Source organism: Triticum urartu, chromosome 5 (assembly GCF_003073215.2).
Source record: "Triticum urartu cultivar G1812 chromosome 5, Tu2.1, whole genome shotgun sequence".
Taxonomy (NCBI): domain Eukaryota; kingdom Viridiplantae; phylum Streptophyta; class Magnoliopsida; order Poales; family Poaceae; genus Triticum; species Triticum urartu.
Genome location: NC_053026.1, coordinates 565,489,603 through 565,510,159, shown reverse-complemented (window position 1 = coordinate 565,510,159; position 20,557 = coordinate 565,489,603). Strand labels below are relative to the sequence as shown.

Genomic DNA, 20,557 nt, shown 5'->3' with positions numbered 1-20,557 from the left:
AATAGTGCCTAATACAAATAGGACAGTGATAGTGCATGGTACAAAGAGGACAGTGAACTAAGCTAAGCTAAGTTCATGCAATTATGTTACGTAAATTGGAAAATACTAATAGAAATGAATGCATACATTAGTATATATTAGATGGTGAAAGAGGCGCACCCCACTTGGCACCGCCCCAGCTTCCTTTCAGGCGGCGCACCAAGGGTGTGCCCCAACCATTATATTAGTATTTCGGGCAATAGACGTAGCACTTGAAGATGAAAAACAATTCTGATCTAGTAGTCAAGTAGTACCAGTAGATCAGATAAGCTGCACGTAGTAAAAAATCCAAGATGTACTATTGTACTTGACTTCACGTGATATACTAGATCGGCCACTAGTACTACTTAAAACCGATCTGGTTCAGCTTGACGTGATGTGAAACAACAGCAGCGTAGCAGCCTCGGGACTTGAACGAGCATCAGCAGCGGCAACTCGCGGCTTAAAAACCTGTACGAAGCAGCAGCGACTCGGTGGATCGGAAGAGCGGCTCCGATAGTGCACGGATTTGTAGGGCGGCACAGCAGCGGAGATCAATTTCTTGTCGGACTCGGCTTCTTTTCGGGACGGCGGCGGCGGAACAGGAGAACGTATCTGGTGAAACGAGCAAACTGGTGCACCAGATGCTCCAGCGATACATGGGCCGTTGGATTCAAAATAAAGGGACAGGATTCAGTGAGATGATGGGACTGCTGGCACATTTGCAGAACAGTCTTTGCAGTGCAGTTAAATGCAGCGATTTGACCTCACCATATCCAGATCGTGTTCTTCCCCTTGCCAGATTCTGTACCAGTGCAGCCGCCTGGTGCTATTGTTAAGGTCCAGCGAGCTCAAGAACTGATCTCAGATCTTCACCAAAATCAGTATTCTCTCTCTCTCTCTCTCCCTCTTCTGTACCACTCCAACAGGCAAAATAGGTTAGTAAATTTCGCTTGATCTCTCTCAATCATGTACCAAATGGAGCGTCGTCTCACTGAAATCCAGATGGGTGATCTGATTTGTTGAAAGCAGTGCCTCGATTTCGTCTTTCGCAGCAGCGCTTCGTTGTGAGGGCATACTCAATCTACCACTAACGCCGCCGGTGGCACTATCCAACTACAGCAGCTCAAGGATCTAGATCTAGGTCTGTATGCTTCTTCTCAAAAGGCATGTTTTTATTGATTAAGATTTGGAATAGTGCGCTGTCAGCACAATATTTAGGTATGAGCTACGAGTATATTTCTACAATCTTCATGCAAATTACAAGGGATGCACTCCCTGTTTGGATCCTTTATTCGTAAACAATATTAAACAGAACTTGTACTTTACAATGTTCAACTGAACTTCGTGAAAGCATTAACAAGTTCATCTTCCTGATTTTATTATCTACAGTAGTTCATCTTTTGGACAAAACTGGTTTTTTTCAGTCTCCTATATATAATGTATACTAAACCATGACTTGCAGAATGTCAGTGTTCCTTACAATCCATTGCAAAACCTCACATATTGTTCCCTATAATTTGTTTGAAAAAACATGATATAGTAGTGAACTGACCTTTTTATTCTATAAATGCGATACTTTGGGATCCCTGTTTTATCTGGTAGCAAATTTTTAGTAAAAGACAATCCAATGTTAGTTTCGCATAGAGGATAGAGCTGCCTATGATTGCTTATGTGATTGCTATGAGATTCATAACCTATGTTAGTTTCAATGGATTTGCAAGATGGGGTGTCACTTCAAAGTTTGGCTTGGCTCATTACTATGTTGGAAGGTCATTATGGAGTCTTATTGCCTGGAGCTGGTAAATCTGTTGAAGATGCGGACCGCGAACAGGGCTGCAATTCTTCATGTTCTTATGCAAATCAGAAGCTGCTTTTGACATTGACAAGGCAGGTAGCCAAAGTTGTTGCATCCAAGAATTATGCATAAAACAATGCATCGCCATTTCCTGCTCTTGGTTGCATATGTGGCATGTCCCTGGTTTGGAAGCACACCCTTGTACCTTATTATCATCTTATTTAGGTTGCGAAATTGATTCCTTCAGTGGATAGAATTTCATGCTCACTTTATTTGCATGCCACTGTACTGGAGGATTTGTTTTAGAAACTATATGACTAGATATTGGTACTGATTTTAATTTGAGGTAATATCACAGCAACTTATTTCATATAATATTTAGGTACACTTTCACTTTATTGTTTTCATCTAATATGTTGGGGCTATTTTTGACAAAAAGATATGAGATTATCATATTTTTTCAGAAATCTGAATGCAAACTTGTTCTACCTCTTTTTCTTCTGTTTTTCGTTTTGAGTTATTGTCCCTTCCTCCATCTCGCTATCCTTTGCTTCCCAATAACGACTGTTTATACTATATAGCTGCAGTGAAGAATGACATATCAAGATTACTTACATACATATTGTCAGGCCACATAAGCCTCTTCCGCGACCACTCATTGGCAGGTAAATATTTCTATATCATGTTTTTTATGGTTGCTCCAGAACTGACTATTCGGTGATTATTCAGATTCAGGACCATCTTTCATGCTCCAACAATAGTTTGCCTTTGATCTTCAAATCGATTAGTTGAAGGCATGACCGGATAATCTTCAGAGTAGGAGTCATCTTCATATGTCTCCTAGTTGGCAGCTCATGAAACTGATAATGTCACCTCCCATACTAGTACAGATCATGTCTGGTTGTCTCAGACTCCGATTTTTCTGGAACCATGTAATCAGCAAGAAAGTACACTTGGTAACAAAATTTAGTATGCGGCTTGTTTGTAGTTTAGAAGGGCGGTTGCTGTACAATTGATGTGTATGCTTGTGATGTCTCAATGTAAAAGACGTGATGTTCTTCCATGGAAGCTTCTAAAGATCTTTGGTTCAGTTGCAAAACAACATCTGCTTCTCTGATACTTTTTTTAGGAAAGAGGCCACATCTGCTTCTCTGCTTATCTGATACAGTACTTCTTAATATTGTTGAGCTTTCCAACTGCGTGAAGAATCAATTTGATTTTTTTTTTGTAATTTTTGCTAAAGTCAGCAATGGGCAATCACACAACAGTTAGATTAGCTGATACAAGAGCACAACTTGTCAAATTCCTCAGCTTGTTTAAAACAGAAGCTCGGTAGTACAGAGCGACCTGGAGTAGTAGTACAGAACAGAGGAAAAGCGAGGTAGACGAACTAGCCTTGGGAGGTCCATCCGATATATTAAGCTAGATTTGAAGGTCTGTTTTGCAAATGTACCAACAGCTCCCCTTACAGATGCATCTTGCCCCTTGATTTCGAATCTAATGGCCCATAACCTGGTGGTGCACCTGGTGCATGAGTCCGTCCGTTTCACAGGATACATTCTCGGTGGAACAGACCGCAACCCTAATATCTCTCGTCTAAAAAATCTCGCATCAATAACTTGGCTCTGTATACCACTTGTTAGATAATAACGAGAATAAACGAGACACGAGAGACACGGATTTTTACGTGGAAACCCTTGCGGGAGAAAACCACGGACGCATGAAGGCGCAATCACTATGAGGAGGAGTATTACAAGCACGAGACGACAGGCCGTCTGAGGTGCGACTACATGGGGTATATAAGAGGGGCAACACATAGGAGTCCTTGTAGGACAAGTAAACGAGTTGTACTCGTACGCATCGACGCCAACGCAAAAGCTCACACCGGTTGTACTACGTCTAGTCCAACCCGGTACTAGAATTTGGATCACAATTTAACAATCTCCACCTTGAGCCAAATTCCCTCCGGTAGTCGAAGAAAGTGAATAACTCCATCCAAATCAGCTTAAACACTTTGTGCGTCAAAGTCCATAGGACTAGTGAGAAATACCAACTAAGCCTGAGCAAAGCTCAAACTTATTGGTCGGAACTGGCTTTGTCATCATATCAGCAGGATTATCATGAGTACTTATCTTGCATACCTTCAAATCACCTTCAGCAACGACATCTCGAATATAGTGATATCTGACATCAATGTGCTTTGTTCTCTCATGATACATTGGATTCTTTGTAAGATATATAGCACTTTGACTATCACTAAATACGGTAGGGCAAGATGAGTCTCCACAAAGCTCAGTGTACAAACCTCTCAACCAGATAGCTTCTTTGCATGCCTCAGAAATAGCCATATACTCGGCATCAGTAGTGGAACAAGCCACAATAGACTGCAAAGTTGCTTTCCAACTCACAGCACAACCACCAATGGTGAAAACATAACCTGTGAGTGATCTTCTCTTATCCAAATCACCAGCAAAATCAGAATCAACAAAACCAACAAGTCCATCTCTAGTTTTCCCAAACTGTAAATAAGCATTAGAAGTACCTCGCAGGTATCTGAAAATCCACTGAACTGCTTTCCAATGTTCCTTTCCAGGATTAGCCATGTATCTACTAACAACACTCAATGCATATGATAAATTCGGACGAGAACAAACCATGGCATACATAAGTGAACCAACTGTACTTGAATAGGGCACTTTAGACATGTACTCAATATCGGCACCTGACTTAGGACATAAAGCTGATGATAATTTGAAGTGTGCAGCTAACGGAGTACTTACTGGCTTGGCATTATGCATATTAAAACGACGAAGAACTTTATCAACATATCCCTTCTGACTTAGATACACTTTTCTAGACGGTCTATCTCTGGATATTTCCATGCCAAGTATTTTCTTTGCTGCACCCAAATCCTTCATCTCAAATTCATTACTCAATTGCTTCTTTAGTTCATCAATATCTGACATACTCTTTGCAGCAATTAGCATATCATCAACATAAAGGAGCAAATAAATAGTTGAACCTTTGACAGTTTTCAAATAAACACAACTATCATAATTAGACCTTTTGAAACCTTGAGAGAGCATAAAGGTGTCAAATCTCTTGTACCACTGTCTCGGGGATTGCTTCAATCCATAAAGAGATTTCTTTAACTTACAGACAAGCTTTTCTTTTCCAGGAATAACAAAACCTTCAGGTTGTTCCATATAAATATCCACTTCTAATTCTCCATGTAAGAATGCAGTTTTAACATCCAATTGTTCAAGCTCAAGATCATGCATGGCAACAATACTGAGTAAAGTGCGAATAGAGCTATGCTTCACAACAAGAGAAAAGACTTCATTATAGTCAATACCTGGAATCTGACTGTAACCTTTAGCAACTAACCTTGCTTTATATCTTGTCTCATCATTAGGAGAAACACCTTTGAAAGGACATGTGGTGCCCCCATGTGTGGTTTTGGTAATTGATGACAATCTCTATGGACTAATGGTTGCCTTGAGTTATATTTGAAGGATTTTTCCATAGGATTTTCTTGAAGTCCATGTGTTGGTTTCAAGGAGTTTATGAGATGGCCAAAGTGCTTTTCAAGGAATTATCCAAAGATTGGTCATGTGTGAGTTGAGATGGCCAAAGTGCTTTTCAAGGAATTATCCAAAGATTGGTCATGTGTGAGTTGAGCTTATTGCAAGCATGTCTTGAAGAAGAAGATTGTGTGATCATTCATGGTTACCTTCAAGACATCATCCAAATGAGAGTTGGAAAGATTCAATGTTGATCAAGACTAAGTCAAGAGTGAATCAAGTTGATCAACTCACAAAGCGTAGAAGAAGTACCCATAGGGATCAAGTGATCCCATGGTATGGTAAGCATTGTCCATTACGCTTTGTGTACTAACCCATGGTCTACGTGAGAGTTCTTTGTGGGGTTAGGTATGTTTCCATGGTCTTACATCAAGAGGAAGATCTCATACAACCCATGGAGGATGACATCAAGTGGTGATCGTCATCAAGTTTGTAGTGTGCAAGTTCAAGTGGAGCAACTCGAAGAGTGGCTCACCCATAATGGAGTATGGGGGAGTGAGGGAGTCCTGGATTAGGGGGTGTTCGGGTAGCCGGACTATACCTTCAGCCGGACTCCTGGACTATGAAGATACAAGATTGAAGACTTCGTCCCGTGTCCGGATGGGACTTTTTTTGGCGTGGAAGGCAAGCTTGGCGATGCGGATATTCAAGATCTCCTACCATTGCAACCGACTCTATGTAACCCTAACCCTATCCGGTGTCTATATAAACCGGAGGGTTGTAGTCCGTAGGCAATCAACTCCATATACAACAATCATACCATAGGCTAGCTTCTAGGGTTTAGCCTCCTTGATCTCGTGGTAGATCTACTCTTGTACTACCCATATCATCAATATTAATCAAGCAGGACGTAGGGTTTTACCTCCATCAAGAGGGCCCGAACCTGGGTAAAACATCGTGTTCCCTGCCTCCTGTTACCATCTGGCCTAGACGCACAGTTCGGGACCCACTACCCGAGATCCGTCAGTTTTGACACCGACATTGGTGCTTTCATTGAGAGTTCCTCTGTGTCGTCGCCTTTAGGTCCGATGGCTCCTTTGATCATCAACAACGATGCGGTCCAGGGTGAGACTTTTCTCCCCGGACAGATCTTCGTCTTCGGCGGCTTCGCTCTGCGGGCCAATTTTCTCGGCCACCTGGAGCAGATCGAAAGCTACGCCCCTGGCCATCAAGTCAGGTTTGGAAGCTTAAACTACATTGCTGAGTACTTTGGAGTTTAGCTTTGCTGACCTGAAGAAAGAGAAGGATAAGCTGGATTGTTACATTGCTGAGTTGATTAAAGAGAAGGAGAAGTTGAGCATTGAGAAGAGTACTTTGCAGTGTGTTGTTGCTGATATGAAGAAAGCTGGCGAAAGTAACAGGAGGAAGCTGAAGGAAATCAAGGGTATTTGTGGTGAAGAATAAATTGTGTTATCATATGACCATGTGGGTCATTGCCTTTAGTTAGTAGCTTTGGACTATGGCTTGTAATGTGTTAAGTTTGAATCTGTTGAACTAAGTTACTTTTGAAGCATTGAACTATGGCTTGCAATGTGTGCTAAATTTGAATCTGTTGAACTAAGCTGTGAAGTATGGCATGGCATGTGATGGGTTTAGCTTTCCTTTAATGAAGGTGTTTGTAGTGTAATTTTTATGTTGGTTTGTGATGAAAGGTCTGTTTGTAGTTCGGATCCTTCATTTAGTTCTTTGTCGACGCCGAGCCACCCTAAGTGACCAAAATGCTTCACTTAGGGGTTGGTCGACACCGATCCACCCTAAGTGACAAATTTGGTTCACTTAGGGGTTGGTCGACTCCGAGCCACCCTAAGTGACAAAAATGCTTCACTTTGGGGTTGGTCGACGCCGAGCCACCCTAAGTGAAAAAAATGCTTCACTTTGGGGTTGGTCGACGCCAAGCCACCCTAAGTGACAAAAATGTTTCACTTAGGGGTTGGTTGACGCCGAGCCACCCAAAGTGACATATTTGCTTCACTTCGGGGGTGGTCGACGTTGAGCCACCCAAAGTGACAAAAATAGTTCACTTAGGGGTTGGTCGACGCCGAGCCACCCTAAGTGACAAATTTGGTTCACTTAGGGGTTGGTCGACGCCGAGCCACCCAAAGTGACAAAAATGCTTCATTTAAGGGTTGGTCGATGCCGAGCCACCCAAAGTGACAAATTTTCTTCACTTAGGGGTTGGTCGACACCGAGCCACCCAAAGTGACAACATCATCATCATCATAACTATAAGATCATAAACAACTTGATGCAAGAAAGTCTAAATGACAGCATCATAGACAACATATCATTATCAAAGTCTAAATGATGCATAAAAGCCTTGATCACAACCATAATTAGGTAACTTACATAGTGCCATCACAAACTAGCCAAAATAGGCTGAATTAAACTGGTTTCAACATGACAAACTCACAGTTGTTTTCAACATCACAAACTGGAAATTGTTTTCAACATCACCATCATGAAATTACTTCTTCTTGCTACCTTGAGAACAATTGAACCACTCAGACATCTTGTAAGAAGTTTTTCTCAGCCTTCCAGTACTTCAAGCTCTAGTTGGTATGAAGGTTTTCTTTGCCCTTGGCTTTGCAGCAGTAGAAGAACTTGGCCTAGAAGCACCAGCATTAGATGAACTTGGCCTTGTAGCTGCAACACTAGATGAACCTGGCCTAGAAGCAGCAACAATAGATGTAGTTGCTCTCCTAGTTGCAGGAGGAGCTGATGGAGCTGGCCTAGGTGCCGGTGGAGCTGTAGTTCTTGCCTTGGGAACTGCTGGAGCTGATGGAGCTGGCCTAGGTGCTGGTGGAGCTGTAGTTCTTGCCCTGGGAACTGCTGGAGCTAATGGGGCTGGCCTAGGTGCTGGTGGAGCTATAGTTCTTGCCATGGGTACTGCTGGAGATGAAGGAGCTGGCCTTGGGATTGATGGAGCTGCATCAACTCTACTATTTTCCTGCAGTGTAAACATACAAAGATTAGAACATAGTATAGGAAATATAATCATCAACTGATTGTTTGAAGTTTGGACAATTAACCTGATGTTGGTTCCTTCTCATTGCAAGGGCTGGCTTAAGATTTTTGTGGCAGCTAGTGTACCTATGCCAACTCAAATTGCAATTGCTACAAGTGATTGATGCCATCCTAGAAGTATCCTTGGGAGCTGGCTTCTCAAACTGATTATTTCTCCTCTTTGTCTGCTTCTTTCCTGGCTTGTCTCTGAAAATAGGTGGCTCTATGTCAGGGGTCCCAGTCTTTGGCCATAGATCAGGCCCAGGCACATGGTAGAAAATTGGACCGTAGGCTCGTTGATACATTTGTTTCTTGAAGAAAGCATTAACAAAATCTTCTGGATGTAGTTTAGCCTTGTTAATTGCTGAAACACCATGATTGCAAGGAACTCCAGTCATGTCCCATTTTCTACACCCACATGTATGATCTTTTAGATTTACTGCATATTTTCTTTCTCCACTTGTAACCTGGTATAGATCTGGTTCAACCTTGATTGACTGACAGAATCTGGAATGATGTTTAGCTTCTTCCAGCTTTTCAGCATATGTTGGGCATATCTGCCACTTAGCCGTCTATGTCTTGGTCCTATTGGCATTGAACTTAACTAACAACTTTGTTCTGATGCCATCAACCATGGTTTTAATTGGTTTTCCTCTCACATCAAGTATCATTTTGTTGAATACTTCACTTATGTTGTTCACAACCAAGTCAGTTTTACAATTTGTGTCCATAGCATGTCTAGCCCATGTATGCTTTGGAATTTTATATTAAATAGATAATTTTGTTTCATTGTGTGTGATTGATTGACTGAAAGTGAGTGAATTCGAAACTTTTTGGAAATTAAATGAGAGGGAATAAAAGGACTTTCCCAAACTTTCATTTTGCATTTATGATCTCCGTGAATTCAAATTCTTTTCAAATACAAAACCCTAGAGAGAAGATGACATGACTTCTTCCATTTAAATAAATGAAAAAGGTTTTTGAAAATATTTGAATTTCATTTGGAAATATTTTTCCAGCTCAGAAACTTTATGCAACTCAATGATTTTCACGAGAGAAGATAAAATGAATTCTTCAAATTATATGAAATATGAGTTGGGAGTTTCAAAGAATCAAATTTAGAGTCCTTTTGGAAACTATTTTCAATTTGGAGTTATTTGACTTTTATTCAAATTATTTTCTCAAAAAATAAAATATATGGAAAATAGGGTAAAATGATTCGCTATAATAGAAAATTGGATAAAAATAAATTTGAAATCATTTTGGTATTTTAAAAATGATTTTTACTGGGTTTTATTGCACCAGTAGCACTCTTTGCTTTATTTAAATTTTTGCGGATTTTATTTGATGTTAGAAAAATGTTCATGTTGTAGAAAAGCCTTTAGCCCATAATATGACTATATATAATTTCGATATATAATATGCCTATATATAATTTTACTTTTATTTCCGTTAGTCCATTTTCTCCTTTTCTATTTCTATTAAAAAACTGTGCGTGCGTCTGGAACTAACTGTTGCCCGCATGCGCTACATAGTGGCGGAAAGGCGCCCCATCATTGTTTTTTCTTCTCTCGTACATGGGCTAGGCCCAGCCAGCCTTTTTTCTATTTGACCGAATTTTGTTTTAAAAAAACTACAGTGCGCGCGGCCGGGCCTAACTTTTAGCCCATAATCTTTTTCAAATTCCATCTACGTACATATATGTTTAGTACCACATTGCCTAGTCTTTAACCCTTAAACCTTTTTTCCACATATAAATATAGACCCATAAAGGCTTCAAAAATCATCCGGATTCGAATTAAATCAATATTTTGGTTTGACTAGATCATTAAAGAAAAATATTTTTCTCCTCTCCGGCGGGACTTCTGGAAATTGTCTCCTCTCTCCGAAGTCGTCTTTTCTCTACCTTATAAAGGTATCTTTCTTGATTTTTTTCTTTTTATATTTTGGTAGTTTATTATTTCTAGAGTAGTATGATAGAATAATTAGATTATCAATTAGTCTCTGTATTTATACATTAGACCTAGAATTCTTTTAGCCGTAGTTATTTTTATTCCGTAAAACAGCTTGGCCCTGATTTTTCAAATAGCCATAACTTTTTACTCGTTCATCCAAATTAGATGAAACCAGCGCCTATAGTTTTGTCTTGTTTCCACCTATCCAGTGAACCTGTCACATCAACTTTTTGAAATTTTCAAATTTCAAAATTTGTTCAGATTCATATTCAAACTTCTTTTGATCATAACTTGAGTTTCGTAACTCCGATTTGGTTGATTCTTTTTGCAAATCGAAGCTTTTGACCCAAAATTTCTGATAAGGCCAAATTCACATAATTTTGGTACTGTTAGAAATTGTTTTATGTTGCAAGAGTTATTTTCTTGGTTTTCATGTTTTCCGAATTGTCTTCTTTGTTCTTTCCGGTCTTTTGAGTGATTGCTTATGTGTGGTTAATATTGCTTGCTCACGATAGATTGACTGGAGTGTGACGAGTAGAACTATCAGGAGTTATGAGTGTGAATCATCTTCGTCAACCGTACAAGGCAAGTTCACACTTTGATCATACTCTTCATACCCAATTTTTTATGCATTAGTTTCAACCCTCAAACATTGCATGGTTAGAAGTGATAACATGTGGGTATTGGGAAGTAGTTGATGAGGTAGGAACCTATTGTGCTTTATATCAAACCCCTGGGAGTTACTACGTTATGATTATACTGCTATGCTATGCCTGTAGACGTGGTTTGGTTTGAGTGATTCATGACAGATGTGAGAGTTATTATTAATGGTTAACTTGAGGTGGCTACTTTAATACACCTCTGGGTGGATTGGTTGGTGCACCCTGGAGAACCCAGTGGTTTGCCCGGGCACCTGGAGAACCCAGTGTTTGCCCAAGGGGATCCCAGAGTACCCATGTGATCACCCTATGGAATGCCACCCAGGCTCAAAAGGATCATAAGATTATTCATGCTAGAAACTTCCGTGTGCAGCCACAATCTATTATGGGCTCTAGCATAGTTGAGTATGTTGCATGACCTCTTTCAGTGGTGGGCTAGCAGATTTAGGGGAAAGTAGGTGTAACGGTCCACCCAGAGTAAAGAGTTAATGTTTCGGAAAGACTGTGTCTCGGTCATCCGTTTCTCAAAACACCATGTAGCGCGAGAAATCCAACGAAGGAGATCGAGTCTTGTGGGGAAAATGCGCAAAACTCTGCAGAGTGTACAAACTAATCATGATTAGCCGTGTCCCCGGTTATGGACATCTTGAGTATCTGGTTCTTGAATTATCATGTTGATCTCATCACTTTACTTAATTAATTTGTGGGGCTATAATTATTATTTTGGGATTGAGTCGGAGGAACCTTCTCAATAATTTTCCACCAACTTGGTAATTAAATAAAATCTATTCCTTTGTTGTAGGGAAATATTGGCTTTATGCAAAAATAAACTTAGAGCTTTCCACCAGCCAAATATGCATGTAGTGATAGCTATTATTCATCATTGCTCTTTGGTGTGAATTTGCCAGAACATTCAATGTACTGACCCTTTGTGGCTGCAACGTCTCATGTTGCAGGAATCTTACGACGAGTAAGTGATACGTTAGGGTTACGATTTCTACACTGAACTTTGCCGTTGGTGTTGATGGGAATCCACAACCTTGTTACTTCTGCTATTTGGATTGAGGTAATAGTATTTACGTTACTTTATACATATGATTTACCTCTTTTATAAATCCTTGAGTACTGTGTGTGTCAGCATGCCGATCCAGGGATGATACTTAAGCACAGAGACTTGACCGTCTGAGGTCGGGTCGCTACAAGATGGTATCAAGGCACATGTTGACTGTAGGATGTGACCCCTAGAAACTGGCAAGCCCATAGGAAAGATTTTCTCTACAACCTCATTTTCAAAAAGATCTTCTACCTCTCTTCTTTTCTGAGCTTTATCAAATATTCCCTTTTAGTTAGACTATGCCCCTTTTCCCCTTTTAACCACGAAGATTCGACTGATGAGACCACTCCAAGAAGTCCAGGGGGATGTGCTGCAAGGCGATTAAGTTGGGTAACGCCAGGGTTTTCCCAGTCACGACGTTGTAAAACGACGGCCAGTGAATTGTAATACGACTCACTATAGGGCGAATTCCCAGATTTGTATGACCTAGGAAGGCTACCCTTATGGAATTTGTCAGACTATTGGAAGCTGTCAATAACCAAGATCAAGGTGTATTGGAGAAAGACCGGAACATGGAGCATTAGAACTCAAAGTTTTGTCAAGAAAACCCTAAGGCAGGAGATATCAACTATGGAACGATAGCTCATGGAAATGACAAGAGCATAAACACGGCTATCCATGAATCACCCGCTTATGCTATTGTCACCGTGTTGAGTTAAGCATGCATTTCTTCGAAATGATTGGATGACAAAAAGGACTAATGGAGTATCTATCAGCAAGATATGAAGTTTTAACCTTAACTGGTGTATCACCAAGATCTGGAGTATTACATCAAGAAGTTTAGGGTGGACCTTTATGAAGCCGTATTTTGACAAGAAAGCATTTTGTGAAGAACCTAGGACCCAAAAAGCTGAAAGTAGCCAAGCTGGAGGAGCAAAACCTCGAGATATCAAAGATTCGTCAAGAACTAAAGGACAGTAGGACCATCGTTCATGACAAGGAAGTTGAAACCTAGAACTTTGGAACACAACTCCAGAAATATTAAAGGACGTCACGAGATACGTCGCGTCAACAGAGTTGATCTAGCAAAAGAACTTGAGAAGGAAAAGCACGATCGGAAGAAGCCATCGGAGACATGAACAAGGCTTGATGAGTTTGGCAACTTTGAAGATTTATTAACCTCTAGAAGACTAAACCCCTGTTATATACCCACGTTAGATGCGACGTTTGTGAGATGTCATTGATAACCCACAAGTATAGGGGATCGCAACAGTTTTCGAGGGTAGAGTATTCAACCCAAATTTATTGATTCGACACAAGGGGGGCCAAAGAATATTCTCAAGTATTAGGAGCTGATTTGTCAATTCAACCACACCTGGAAACTTAATATCTGCAGCAAAGTATTTAGTAGCAAAGTAATATGATAGTAGTGGTAACGGTAGCAAAAGGTAATGATAACAAAAGTAATGTTTTTGGTATTTTGTAGTGATTGTAAAAATAGCAATGGAAAAGTAAATAAGTGAAGAACAATATATGGAAAGCTCGTAGGCAATGGATCGGTGATTGAGAATTTTGCCGGATGCGGTTCATCATGTAACAGTCATAACCTAGGGTGACACAGAACTAGCTCCAATTCATCAATCTAATGTAGGCATGTATTTCGAATATAGTCATACGTGCTTATGGAAAAGAACTTGCATGGCATCTTTTGTCCTACCCTCCCGTGGCAGCGGGGTCCTAATGGAAACTAAGGGATATTAAGGCCTCCTTTTAAAAGAGTATCGGACCAAAGCATTAACACATAGTGAATACATGATCTCCTCAAACTATGGTCATCACCGGGAGTGGTCCTGATTATTGTCACTTCGGGGTTGCCGGATCATAACACATAGTAGGTGACTATAGACTTGCAAGATAGGATCAAGAACTCTCATATATTGATGAAAACATAATAGGTTCAGATCTGAAATCATGGCACTCAGGCCCTAGTGACAAGCATTAAGCATAGCAAAGTCATAGCAACATCAATCTCAGAACATAGTGGATACTAGGGATCAAACCCTAACAAATCTAACTCAATTACATGATAAATCTCATCCAACCCATCACCGTCCAGCAAGTCTACGATGGAATTACTCATGCACAGCGGTGAGCATCATCCAATTGGTGATGGAGGATGGTTGATGATGACGATGGAGACGGATTCCCCTCTCTGGAGCACCGAACGGACTCCAGATCAGCCCTCCGAGAGGTTTTAGGGCTTGGCGGTGGCTCCGTATCGTAAAATGTGATGAATCCTTCTCTCTGATTTTTTTCTCCCCGAAAGCAAATATATAGAGTTGGAGTTGAGGTCGGAGGAGCTCCAGGGGCCCATGAGGTAGCGAGGCGCGCCCAGGGGGGCAGGCGCGCCCCCACCCTCGTGGCTAGGGTGTGGCCCCCCTGGTCTTGATCTTTTGCTAGGATTTTTTATTATTTCCAAAAAGACGCTCCGTGGAGTTTCAGGTCATTCCGAGAACTTTTGTTTCTGCACATAAATAACACCATGGCAATTCTGCTGAAAACAACGTCAGTCCAGGTTAGTTCCATTCAAATCATGCAAGTTAGAGTCCAAAACAAGGTCAAAAGTGTTTGGAAAAGTAGATACGACGGAGACGTATCAGTCATTTGTTTGATTGTATGCATCCCCACAAAATAAAATCTATCTTTTCAAAACATTGTTTGTATTGTGTGCATCCCCCTCTATATCTCTTATCCCACCCCAAAACCCTTGGAACCAGTAGAAGATGAATGGAGATGAACTCATATTTCCGGGAACAATAAGTCAATTGGAGACGGACCAATGGATTCAGAACATGGAAAGATCATATGGAGAATAACACTATAGCCGGAAAGGATATGGCCCAGCATGCTCTTCAGTGCTTTGAAAGAGGTGCTACTACTTGGTGGAGGATGTACCAAACCATCAATGGATGGCAAGGAGTAACCACTGGTGCTTTTTAATAAGAGGATGATGACTCAACATAAAAGTAAATGGATAGGCCCTTCGCCGAGGGAAGCAAGGATTTGTAGAGGTGCCAGAGCTCAGTTTTGAAATAGATATGAATAATATTTTGAGCGGTATACTTTCGTTGTCAACATAACAACCAAGAGATGGCGATATCTTCCATGCTACACACATTATAGGCGGTTCCCAAACAGAATGGTAAAGTTTATACTCCCCCTCCACCAACAAGGATCAATCCATGGCTTGCTCGAAACAACGAGTGCCTCCAACTAACAAGAGTCCCAGGGGAGTTTTGTTTGCAATTATTTTGATTTGATTTGCATAAAGCATGGGACTGGGCATCCCGATGACCAGCCATTTTCTCGTGAGTGAGGAGCGGAGTCCACTCCTCTTGAGAATAACCCGCCTAACATGGAAGATACAGACAACCCTAGTTGATACATGAGCTATTCGAGCACACAAAACATGATATTTATTTGAAGGTTTAGAGTTTGGCACATACAAATTACTTGGAACAGGAGGTAGATACCGTATATAGGTAGGTATGGTGGACTCATATGGTATAACTTTGGGGTTTATGGAGTTGGATGCACAAGCAGTATTCCCGCTTAGTATAGGTGAAGGCTAGAAAAAAGACTGGGAAGCGACCAGCTAGAGAGCGACAACAGTAATGAACATGCATTAAAATTAATCAACACCAAATGCAAGCCTGAGTAGGATATAATGCACCATGAACATAAATATCGTAGAGGCTATGTTGATTTTGTTTCAACTACATGCGTGAAGATGTGCCAAGTCAAGCCACTCGAATCGTTCAAAAGAGGATACCACCCTATCATACCACATCACAACCATTTTAATAGCATGTTGGCATGCAAGGTAAACCATTATAAGCTCCTAGCTAATTAAGCATGGCACAAGAAACTATGATCTCTAGTTGTCATTGCAAACATGTTTATTCATAATAGGCTGAATCAGGAACGATGAACTAATCATATTTACAAAAACAAGAGAGGTCGAGTTCATACCAACTTTTCTCATCTCAGTCAGTCCATCATATATCGTCATAATTGCCTTTCACTTGCACGACCGAACAATGTGGATAATAATAATAGTGCACGTGCATTGGACTAAGCTGGAATCTGCAAGGACTCAATAAACAGGAGAAGACAAGGCAATATGGGTTCTTTTGTCAGTTCAATAGTAATGCATATAAGAGCCACTTCAACAATTTAATCATGGTCTTCTCCTATCGACCCCCAAAGAAAAGAAAAGAAATAAAACTATTTACACGAGAAAGCTCCCAACAAGCAAAAGAAGAACAGGAAATGTTTTTGGGTTTTCCCCTTTTTTTAATTACTACTATAAGCATGGAAATTAAAACTAGCTAAAAGCTACAACTAATTTTTTTTGTTTTTCTTAAAGTTTACTAAACACACAAGAAGAAAGCATAAAAAGGAAATAAACTAGCATGGATGATACAATGAAAAAGTATGAGCACCGACATCTAACAATGAGTGTGTGAACATAAATGTAATGTCGGTGAGAAATACGTACTCCCCTAAGCTTAGGTTTTTGGCCTAAGTTGGTCTATGGCCACGGCTGGCCTGGCAAATATCCATAGTAATAGTTGGGGCCGTACTGCGAAGAAGAAGACTCTGATTGCCACTGGTTGGCAATCATCTCCGGATCCCACTGGTAATTAGACTGTCGTGGAGGATCAACTTGTGGTTCCGACTCTGGCTCTGTGGCTGATGTAGGGTTCCGGTAGGCGTGAATAGCCTCTAACGAAACAAGGTACTTGCCTGCAGATAAATCAAACAAGGAAGGAGCGGGCAGGGTAATAGTCTCAAAATGATGTTTATCAAAGCACAATTTGTATTTAAGCTCCCCTTCCCTATTCTTAACAATAAAATCGTGTGCCACCATACTCTTATAATCTAAATAAACAGGGGGCAACAATTTTTCTTCCTTCTCATAATGCATATTAGGTATGTTAAAATGTGCAGCTAGGCGTGAAGCGTAGATGCCTCCAAAGATGGGGCCCTTTGTACGGTTCAGACTTAATCGTTTAGCAATAATACCGCCCATACTAATAGAGTTACCACAGAATAAACCGTGGAACAAAATAATAATATCAGGAACACTAAGGTTTCCACAGTTTCCGCGACCAATTAAGCAACGACTAGCAAATATTGCAAAGTAGCGTAAAATAGGAAAATGTATGCTAGTTATTCATGCATCGGAAACCTTCCTCGTTTCCCCTACAGTGATGGTATCAATAAACCCATCCACATCACCGCGGTGTGGTTCCTCTATTCTGCCCTCGAAAGGGATCAAACAAACCCGACAAAAATCATAAAGTGACATCTCCTTATGCTCATCATATAAATAAAACTCCACCGTAGGGCGCGATGGAGTTTTATTTATATGTGGGAGGAGGGAGTGTGTGGGTGCAGGAATAAGTAGAGGAGGGCCACCGTGGGCCCACGTGGCAGGGGGCGCGCCCAGGGGGTAGGGCGCGCCCTCCACCATCGTGGCCAGGTGGATGCCCCCCGTGTTGTGTTCTCAGTGCCAAATATTCTCAAATATTCTAGAAAAAATCATATTTAAATTTCAGGGCATTTGGAGAACTTTTATTTTCGGGGTATTTTTATATTGCACGGATAAATCAGATAACAGACGGAAAATACTTATTTTTATTTTATTCAATATAAATAACAGGAAGTAAAAGGAGAGTACAGAAGGTTGTGCCTTCTAGTTTCATCCATCTCATGCTCATCAAAAGGAATCCACTAACAAGGTTGAACAAGTCTTGTTAACGAACTCATTCCGAATAACATGGAACTGGAGAAATTTCGAATATCACTATGTTACCTCAACGGGGATATGCACATCGCCAATAATAAGAATATCATATTTCTTTTTGACAGTAGGTAGAGGAAATTCAAAACCTCCAATAATAATCGATGGAATTTTTCCAATAGAGTTGATACTATGAACTTGAGGTTGTTTCCTTGGAAAGTGTACCGTATGCTCATTACCATTGACATGAAAAGTGACATTGTCTTTGTTGCAATCAATAACAGCCCCTGCAGTATTCAAAAAGGGTCTTCCAAGAATAATAGACATACTAACGTCCTCGGGAATATCAAGAATAACAAAGTCCATTAAAATAGTGACGTTTGCAACCACAACAGGCACATCCTCACAAATACCGACAGGTATAGCAGTTGATTTATCAGCCATTTGCAAAGATATTTCAGTTGGTGTCAACTTATTCAAATCAAGTCTATGATATAAAGAAAGAGGCATAACACTAACACCGGCTCCAAGATCACATAAAGCAGTTTTAACATAGTTTCTTTTAATGGAGCATGGTATAGTGGGTACTCCTGGATCCCCAAGTTTCTTTTGTATTCCACCCTTAAAAGTATAATTAGCAAGCATGGTGGAAATTCCAGCTTCCGGTATGTTCCTTTTATTAGTGACAATTTCTTTCATGTACTTAGCATAAGGATTCATTTTAAGCATATCAGTTAATCGCATATGAAAAAAATATAGGTCTAATCATTTCAGCAAAGCGCTCAAAATCCTCATCATCCTTTTTCTTGGATGGTTTGGGAGGAAAAGGCATGGGTTTCTGAACCCAAGGCTCTCTTTCCTTTCCGTGTTTCCTAGCAACAAAGTCTTCCCTATCATAACGTTGATTCTTTGATTGTGGGTTATCAAGATCAACAGCACGTTCAATTTCTATATCATTATCATTACTGGGTTGAGCATCATCATGAACATTATCATTAACATTATCACTAGTTTCAGGTTCATTACCAGATTCTGTTTCAGCATCAGAAATAGAAATATCATTTGGATTCTTAGGTGTTCCAGGAATAGGTTCACTAGAAGCATGCAAAGTCCTATCATTTTTATTTTTCTTCCTTTTAGAAGGACTAGGTGCATCTATATTATTTCTCTGAGAATCTTGCTCAATTCTCTTAGGGTGGCTTCAGGATCCAAATGTTCCTGAGTCATTCTACCAGTTCTAGTAGCCACTCTAACAGCATAATCATTATTCTTACTATTCAGTTCATTGAGCAAATCATTTTGAGCTTTAAGTACTTGTTATACTTGAGTGGTAACCATAGAAGTATGTTTGCTAATAAGTTAAAGTTCACCTTTGACATTAGCCATATAATCACCCAAGTGTTCAAGCATACCAGCATTGCGTTTTAATTCTCTACCAAAATAAGCATTGAAGTCTTCTTTCTTAACCATAAATTTATCAAACTCATCTAAGCATGGTCTAGCAAACTTAGTAAATGGGATTTCAGCTTTATCATATCTATAGAGAGAATTAACCTTTACTACTTGTGTCGAGTTATCAAGACCATGTATTTATTCAGTAGGCGGTAAATTAAGACCATGTATTTCTTCAATAGGAGGTAAATTCTTAACATCTTCAACTTTAATACCCTTTTCTTTCATGGATTTCTTTGCCTCTTGCATATCCTCAGGGCTGAGAAATAGAACACCTCTCTTCTTTGGAGTTGGTTTAGGAATAGGCTCAGGAAGTGTCCAATTATTTTCATTTGTCAAAATATTATTCAATAGAATTTCAGCTTCATCAGGTGTTCTTTCCCTGAAAATAGAACCAGCACAACTATCCATGTAATCTCTGGAAGCATCAGTTAGTCCATTATAAAAGATATCAAGTATTTCATTTTTCTTAAGAGGATGATGTACGCCTCCAATGTATCTATAATTTTTGATTGCTCCATGCTATATTATCTACTGTTTTGGTCATTATTGGGCTTTATTATCCACTTTTATATTATTTTTGGGACTAACCTATTAACCGGAGGCCCAGCCCAGAATTGCTGTTTTTTTTTGCCTATTTTAGGGTTTCGAAGACCTAGAACCGTTGGCAAGACTTGCGGAAAGTCTTGATATCTTGCTGTAAAAAAAACAAAAACTTTAGTGATAAAGATGGCAATACCTAGAACCGTTGGTATGCCCTTGTCTACTTTGATTGAGAATAATAATGAATCAATGGATGTGAATTTTGTTGGTAGGAACAATTTTAGTAACAACGCGTATAGAGGAAATTTCAATCCTAGGCCTTATCCTAGTAATCCCTCTAATAATTATGGTAATTTCTACAACAATTCTTATGGAAATTATAATAAGATGACCTCTGATTTTGAATCTAATATTAAAGAATTTATTACTTCGCAAAAGAATTTTAATGCTTTGATTGAAGAAAAATTGCTTAAGATTGATAAGTTGGCTAGGAACGTTGATAGAATTTCTCTTGATGTTGATTCTTTGAAACTTAGGTATATTCCACCTAAGCATGATATCAATGAGTCTCTCAAAGCCATGAGAATTTCCATTGATGAGTGCAAAGAAAGAACCTCTAGGATGCGTGATAAGAAAGATGCCTTTATAAGAGCGTGTTCTTATAGTTCCTATGAAAATAAAG

At 40.0% G+C, this 20,557-nt stretch overlaps 1 long non-coding RNA gene across 1 annotated transcript; it reads left to right on the top strand.

The window, feature by feature from the left end:
• The first annotated feature begins 772 nt into the window (after positions 1–772).
• LOC125506041 lies at positions 773–2,915 on the top strand. The gene is made up of 4 exons (XR_007282575.1): positions 773–956; positions 1,051–1,912; positions 2,398–2,481; positions 2,546–2,915. It is a non-coding gene; the product is annotated as an uncharacterized LOC125506041 (long non-coding RNA).
• The last annotated feature ends 17,642 nt before the right edge of the window (positions 2,916–20,557 follow it).